An 8,833-nucleotide genomic window follows, 5' to 3' on the forward strand; every position below is an offset into this window, starting at 1 on the left:
CAAGGTGGTATATTCTTTTACATATTAAAGATCTATAGTACATAGGGCATTCCATGTGTTCTGGGGCTCTGATGATAACATTAGCAGAGGTGAATGACACGGTCCTGAGACACAGGAAACACAAGGTGTGTGAGACTGCTCATAGCAAAGCAGGACCATGCTCTCGATAGTGAACTCTTCTGTATGTAGAAGGACCCTCTAAAATAATGACAAAAGGACCACACAGACAAAAACCAGAACATGCCCAATTACTGTCACTATCAAATGAATGTGAGTTGATATGTTTATTTACCCCAGCATCATCAAAAATGTATGAATAACCCCCTGTGCTGTGATGCACAATGAATATAGTATCAGCCATGGAAAATTTTTCACTTCATTATAATTTCATGAGAGTATCTTCCTATGTGTGGTCCTTTGTTGATTAGAACAGCAGTCTATGGCACGTGACTCTGCTAGAATAAAATTACCTACCACTGCCACTGAACTTTGAGGCTATTATTAAATAACGTAATAGTTGCTTGCATATAGCTCAAGTATCACCCTGTGATGATACTTCATAACTGTCATTGTCACTAAGTGGCTATAACGAGTAGCATATAAACTGTTTGGGTGCTGGACTAAGAGATGATTTAGGTCCTAAATAGAACAGAGTCAGGGAGAGATTTATTTGTTTATTTCTGGAATTTCTTACGTGTGCTGACTAGTGTTATGCTATAGTCATCTGAGAGGAAATGCCTTCATTAGATCTGGCTGTTGGCAAACCTGTAGAGCATTTTCTTAATTAGTGATTGGTGGGGAGGACCCAGCCCATTGTGGGTGGTGCCATCCCTGGGCTGGCGGTCCTGGGTTCTATAAGAAAGCAGGCTGAGCAAGCCATGGGGAGTAAGGCAGTAATCAGCACCCTGTCCCACCCCCCAGCATGGCCTCTGCATCAGCTCCTGCCTCCAGGTTCCTGCCCTGCTTGAATTCCTGCCCTCACTGTTTTTAATGATGAACTGTTATATGGAACTGTGAGTGAAATAAACCCTTGCCTCCCAAACTTAGTCTTGTTCATGGTGTTTCATCATAGTAAGAGTAAACCTAACTGAGACACAATGTAATATTTTTGGATCTACAAACAAGGAGGACCACAAAAAGTGAAACCAGGGATAATGTAACGGTTTGACTAGATCTAGAAGAAAATATATGAAAGCACTATACTAGCATTGAAATGGTAGTAATTACCGTACTAAATATCTGTGGCAGAAAATTCACTGAATGAAACAAAATAGGAAGAAAATAAAGGCAAAATTTATCACTACAGAAAGTCCTGCAACATCAAAAATAAATGAGAAAAAGAAGAAAGGAATAAAGGGTGCATACAACGAACAGGAAAAAAATTACCAAAAGAGCAGATGGGTTGTGGGGGTTTGAGTGAAAATGGACCCCATAGGCTTATAGAGAGTGGTACTACTAGGAGGTATGGCCTTGTTGGAGTAGGTGTGGCCTGATTGGAGGAAGTGTGTCACTGGACTTGGCTTTGAGGTTTCAAATGCTCAAGCCAGGCCTAGTGTCACCCTCTCTTCCTGATGCCTGCTGATCCAGATTCAGGATTCTCAGCTACCTCTACAGCATCAAGTCCGCCTGCATGCCGCCATGCTTCCCACCATGAAGACAACGGACTAAACCTCTGAACTGTAAGCCAGCCCCAATTAAATGTTTTCCGTTATGAGAGTTAAGTGGTCATGGTATCTCTTCACTGCAATAGAAACCCTAACTAACACATGGATCTTTATTTATCAATGATGGTAACATTGGCAATTAATTCCCCAATCAAAAAATGTACTGATGGAATGGATAGAAAAATAACACTTAGCAATATATTTATTTACAAGAAAATCATTTAATAAGAAAGACTTAATAAAAGTGAAAATATTAAGAATTTTTTGTCACACAAATACAAAACACAACTGAACAAGAATAGCTAGCTCCATATGTCAACTGAAATAGACTTTAAGTTAGAAAATTAAAATAACCAAGAACATCACTATCTAATGAAAAATGTCCCATTTCAATGAGAAGAAATAATCATTGTAAGTATATGCACCCTAGAGCACTGCAACAATTTGTTTAAACCCAGTGATATTAGATCTAAAAGGAGAGGTCTGTAGTATACAATGGTCAGTTTTGTGTGATACCCTACATTCATTAATAGGTAAGTCACCCAGACTCCACCCCAAAGTCCACAAATAAACATCATACTCAAACTATGCCAGAGACCAGATGGACACAATAGACTTTTCCAGAATATTTCCTCTGATAGCCATGAAATACACATTTTCTCTGATTATCATGTGAAGCATTGTCCAGGACAGACCATAAGACAGACCACAAATACTCAACAAATCAAAAATGTGTGCAAATCAAAGTACGTGTGTTCTCCAAACACACTGAAATAAAACTGTAAAAAAAAAAACTTTAGAACTGACCTAATCTGATCAATAAGAACTTTATACATGTCTTAAAATAGGCAATGTCATATATATATATATATATATATATATATATATATATATATATAATTTCTATCAATTTAAAATAAAGATATATATTTTAAGAGATTCCAACATTTTTCATCTGTGTGTGTGTGTGTGCAGCCACAATGCACATACAGAAATCAGACAACACAACTTTTGCTGTTGATCCTTGCCTTCCACATTCCATCTCTTGTTTCTAGCTGTGTAGCTCGGGCTAGCTGTTCTGTGAACTGGAGAGTCTGCCTCTCTGCCTCCCATCTCACCATCAGACCACTGGGGTTACAGAGACGCGCTATCTGATCAGGTCTGATGTGTCTTCCGAGGGGTTGAACTCAAGTCCTCGCCTTAGCACAGCAAACAGTTCACACCATGAGTCTCATCCCAGCCCAAAAGACCGCGTGCAAACTGTACTGACCCTTGTTCGGTCACTTCATAACAGCTTACCTGCTGAAGTCTTTTCAATGCACTTTGGGACGAAACCGAAGACTTTGGAAGTTAAAGTATCATCCTTTTTCACATACTGTGTGTGTGTGTGTGTGTGTGTGTGTGTGTGTGTGTGTGTGTGTGTGTGTGTGTTTGAATCATTTAACACTCATTTACCTGTTCTGCCATTTTGATAAGGTACCTATCTTTTAAAAATGTCATAGGCACGATTTTCAATGTTGTACTTACAATGCCATTTTTGCCTTAAACTCTACCCTTTGTGCATTGTATCCTTTTGCAGAGGGGAGTCATTCTTATAAATGTGTATGCAGAGTTATACTAGTGATTAGAACTTACCTTATCTCTTCCTTTTATTTTTATTTTATTTCTGGTTAGGTTGTAATGATTTCATTATTTCACTGATATTAATTAGCTTACTTTATATCTTTCCTATATTGATGGACATACTAATGAAGGTCTTTATTGGACACTTTGTCATCGCTCCAGTATTTAAACATCATTTGGGGAACGGAGATGTAGCTCAGAATGCTTCCTGAGCATGCCAGAATCTCGGGGTTCAGTCCCCAGCACTGCATAAACTTGGCAGCTGTGCAGGTCTGTAATCCCTGAAAATGGAGGCAGGAGGATCAGAAGTTCAAGATCATTCCTGATTACTTAGCAAATTTGAGGCCAGCTTGGATGATGGAAGACTACAACTAAAAAAGAAAATTAAACAAAAATCATGTAATAATCCTAGCCAAGATAGTATAATGATACCCTAATCCTTGCTTTCCCGTCCCTTCCCTCAACTACACACACACACACACACAGGTACATATGAATGTCACCAGGTACTTGTGCTTAGTTCCCCTTCTTCCTTGTGCCCCAGACAAAACTATCTAAATACTTCCACTTCTCTCCAATCCACTCCAGCCTCTTGGGTTTTCCTACACAATAGTTAATACTTTTATTTGTAGGTTGAAATGTCTCCCCAGTACAGCCCTTTCATTTCAAGACTCATGCTTAGCACTAACGTGTGAGTGAAGACAGTCAGATGGGGCTATGAGATGACGTACCCTCATCTTCCACCTTAATGCTACTTTTTTCTTTTGCTTTGATTTGATAATGTCCAAATGATGATGCCTTTTAACGCAGCACTGTGATAGTTAATCTTGATTGTCAACTTCATTGGATCTAGGATCTACTAAGAAACATGCCTCAGAGAGATCTATGAGGCTATTTCCTAAAAGGACTCACTAAGGGGCTGAGACCATGCCCTAGGGTAGACACCTTCTTGCAGCAACACTAATATAAAAAGGTCTGGGGAAAAGGAGTCCTGCTTGCCTGTCTCCCTGCCTTTGCTCTCTGCATGTAAGTATATCTACTCTGCTGTTGATACAGCTGCTACCCCCCCCTCTTCACTGACACTGGAACTCAGTTTCCTTCCCATATGACTCTCCAGGAATCCTCCAGGCCTTTGGCACCAGATTGGAGTTGACAAGGCATCCAACTTGGTGCAGTAAGCAGCTACCAGATTCACCACTTCTCCAGTGTGCAACCAGCTGTTGCTAAAATGCCCAGCCTACATCATGGAAGCTGATCTAGTGAATGCCCTTTGCAATTAGCATTCATGCTATCAGTTCTGCTCCCCTAGAGATCCCTGGCTAGCACACACGTAATCTTCCTTTTTCATGATAACGGGTATGTTTTTTAGTATCTTCAAATACACACATCTTGTAGAATACTGAAGAATGGCAGAGGACCCCACGTCTTTCTATATTTGCTTTTTATGGTTGACAACTCCATTGACAGACTGTATTTCCTTTGTAATTTTCATTATTTTTTAAAGCCAGTGCTTATAAGAAGGTCTCTTTAAACATTTCAGCAAGAAACTTTTAGGCGCATGAATTTTTATGTCAATTATTCTTCAACATCATCAAATATTTGTGAGTTTCCATTCAAGGCCAAGAAGCTTTTCCTTCATACACAAATAGTATAAATGTCTTTGCTAACACATCTACCATTATCATATATGCCTGAATATATGCAACAAGCCTAAAGATGTTCATATTGTCTTACTTGGTTTTTAAAATATTGATTTCTGCCCCCTCTGGAAGACAATGGAAGGGAAGTCTATAAGCATGCTAGTTTTCTTGTTTGGGAGCCATATTGATTTACGATTGTGGTGGTTGGTTTTAATTATCAGTGTGATAAAGCCTAGAATGACTTGGGATACGGGTCTCTGAGCGTGTCTTGGTTATATTAATTGAGGAAGAAGGACTGGCCCACTCTGGGTGGTACCATTCCCTGGGAAGCAGATCCTGTTTCACACAGTTGATAAAAATGAGCTGAGCACTAGTATGCATGCATTAATTATGCATATATTGCTCTCTATTTTTAACAATGCATACAATATGACCAGTTCCCTCAAGTTCTTACTGTTGTGACTTCCTCTTCTATTATGAACTATTAGAACTGTGAGTCAAAAGAAAAAAAAGAAAGAAGGAAAAAAAAAACCAACAACAACAAAAACCCCTTTCTCCCTTAAGTTGCTCTTGTCAGGGTATTTTACCACAACCCTGGAAAGAGAAACTAACCAATGACCTAGCCTGAGGCTCTGAGGCTCAAAGGCCCTTAGCTCACCAAAGGGAAAGAAACAAACAGCTCCCTTCAACTCAGCCAGAAGCTGTTTGCCTAGGGAAAGTCAGACAGTTGGGATGGAGTAAGTTGTGAAATACAGAGCACTCTATTTAGGTCACTGTCTTCCCAGAATCTCTGATATTGAACCTGTTCACCTTAACAAGAAAGTTCCTAACAGAAAAGTTCAGGTTGAGCTTTAAATCCTATGTGCCTGTCTCACAAATATAGACAGAGAACCAAAATTTTGAGATTGTTTAGGAGAATGGTAGCTGCATCCCCTCTAAGTATATAACACAAATAGTACCAGGTCCACAAGAAACTTGGGACAAAGAGCTAACTCTGGTGCCTGTTAGCATACCACAGAGCATGCTGGCCTCCAGGCTTCCTCAGTATCCCAGTGACCTGTGGCTCTTCCCAGCTCTTCTCACTCCAGCCCAACTACCCTAACATCTCCAGCTCATGGGCTCCCCTCACCCAGCTTTTTCTGCCCTTATAACCCTACTATTTCAGCTACACACTCTCTCTCTCTTGTCTTCCTCTCTTAGGTCCTCTCCCTTTTGGTCTCCTTTGCCCAGGCTCGCTCTATCTTCCTCTCTCCCCTCTCATGGTCTAGTCCAGTCTGCTGGCCATATTTCCTCTTCTGCTCTCCCTGCCCTAGACTCTTCCAGATGCCTCTGGCTGTACTTTCCCTCACATCTACAGTAAAAACGTTCCCCTCAACCAAACGTTGGAGCAGTCACGTCCTCGGTTTATACAAATATGAACCCAGATTTTGATTGTCCATTTGTTAGTCGGCTTACTATATTTACTTCCTGTACTTACTGTTACTATAATGTTACTACAAAGGCCTGGGTAGTGAACTGAAACACAGCAAGGGTGTGTGCCGCCCCATGGCTTTAGAGGTTTCGGTCCATGCTTACTTAGCCACATCACTTTTGAATTTGTGATGAAGCAGCACGTTGGGAAGTGTGGCAGAGCAGAGTCACACTCATAACCAGGTGCACAAAAAGAAGGAGGAGACTGGGGTCCCACTAACACCTTAAAGGGTATGCCCACAATGAACTGAAGGCCTGAGACAAGAATACAGCTAATAAAGGCTCCACCGTCTACAAATAGACCCACACTGAAGACTAAGTCTTAAGCATGTGACCTTTGGGAGGGCATTCCAGATCCATCCCATGGCATTGATGATTCAAGATGTTGTTGTATTTGTGAATGAGTACTCCGGGCAGTGTCTTCAGAGACAACCAGCTGACGGGAACTGCAGTACTGTGGCGAGATTGGAATGTTGCAGTCCCAGAGGCTAAGTACCTTCCCGTGGGTTAGTTCTAGCCCTCCGGAACAGCTATTGCTTGCCCACCTACCTCTATATCAGAACTACTATCGTGTGACTAATATATCGAAAACCTCTTAAAACCTGCTAACTCTTGCAGACCGCTATCTTCAACCAACCCCAAAACTAAGAATGACATCAGACAGCATCTTGGGCCTGTAGAAAAGCTTCCCCCATCTTGCTTACTGGGCTCTCTGACATACCCACCAGTTTATTTTAAACCTGATGTACCCACCAGTGTATTTTAAACTTGCCTTGATTCATGACATTTCTTGTTTTGTGAAACGATAGAATTTCACAAAACCACTTTCACATTAGAACATGCAATTTGGAATAACCTAAATCTATGCTTCCAGGCCATGGTCACTCAAAATGATTCCAGAATCAACTATCTCTTGCTCCCTTTAAGATGGGATGTGGTTTTTGCATCAGCATATTCATGTTGGTAAGTAGCTGTGGCTCTTTATAACTACTATTAATTCTACAATCAAAACGCATGCCTTGTTTTCTATTTCTCTAAACACTATAAATGGATTTTAAAAGTTTCCTAACATACCACTTATACCACTGATTTTCAAAACAAATAATTTAAATGTCAGACTGCACTCTTTGTTTACAAAGTCTAAATAATCGCCAATTCAAATTAATGAGATTTTTAGTCTAAAGGTAAAAACATTTTTTAAAAGCTCCTCTATAACAATAATATTCTTATAACCTGTATTGGATTTTAGTAACCAGTACTTCCAAGATCTACTTCTACTAATTACTTACTAGACTAATCCTGAATAACAAGGTCATTTTCGGCTCTCTAGGATTTTAAGAATCAGTTATTGTAATTAAATTAGCTTGAAAAATCCCTTATTTGCTCTGGAACAAAGGGAAATGCTTAGAAAAAAAAAAGAAAAGAGCTCTAAGTCTTGACTTGAACAGCAATTATCCTTTTTCCTCCTTCACAATCTGTTCTACCTTCCAAACCAGGGTCTGATCATTTCAAGGGGAAAGAGAGAGAATTAATGAAAGGATTTCTAAGAAACTATCTTTTCCTACCCACAGTTCAAAGCTTCACATTTAAAGGTCAAATGACAACTGTATGTATTATTGGATAAACTTGTAATTTTAAACAATGAACCCAAATTTTCATAACAGTCAGTCCACTTGATTTTCCCAGGACGCTTGCCATAATGGAATTACCTTTCAGGTTACAGACGGTTATTATTCAATCTTACTAAAATACGGCTGCTGTGGGTATTCATTTGTGCAAACCACCACAGCACTTGGCACTGACGAAAATACAAATAATAAATTATAAACTTCAGGACCACATCTACATTTGAAAACTGGCCCAATATCAATCACTCTTCATTCTGAGAAGAGGGAATTCTTAGGCTTATGATTACTGGGTGAATATATGACTTCTTGCACCTCATACGTTTCCTAAAACTGAGAACACCTTGTGCCAAAACCACAACCCAGTCACTTGTAATTATGAAGAATATACTTTTTTCCTGAACGCTCTCCCTTGGAAAAATAGCCATTGGAAAATTCTAGGGAGAGGGCAGTGTAGGGGGAACAAGGGCTACCTTCCCGGCCAGGCAACAGCAGCCCTGGCTAATCTGTCTAGTGTACGGAGAGATGAGTGACTACGCACATGCGAGGGATTACTCTCAGGTTCCTTCTCAGAAATTTTGGAGACAGCCAGCAGTGAGCTGACATATTTGAAATGTTTTTTAAAAAGCATAGTCAGTAAATAAAATGGTAGTGTCTGGATACTTGGGGAGGAAGCAATGGGGAAGTGTTACTTAGTGTGTCTCATGTATCCATTAGTGTGCATCTTGTATCCACTAGTGTGTAACATGTATCCATTAGTGTGCATCATGTATTTGTTAGTGTATAACATGTATCCATTAGTGTGCATCAT

This window comes from Peromyscus californicus, unplaced genomic scaffold, assembly GCF_007827085.1.
Source record: "Peromyscus californicus insignis strain IS unplaced genomic scaffold, ASM782708v3 Scaffold_22__1_contigs__length_63687245, whole genome shotgun sequence".
Taxonomy (NCBI): Eukaryota; Metazoa; Chordata; class Mammalia; order Rodentia; family Cricetidae; genus Peromyscus; species Peromyscus californicus.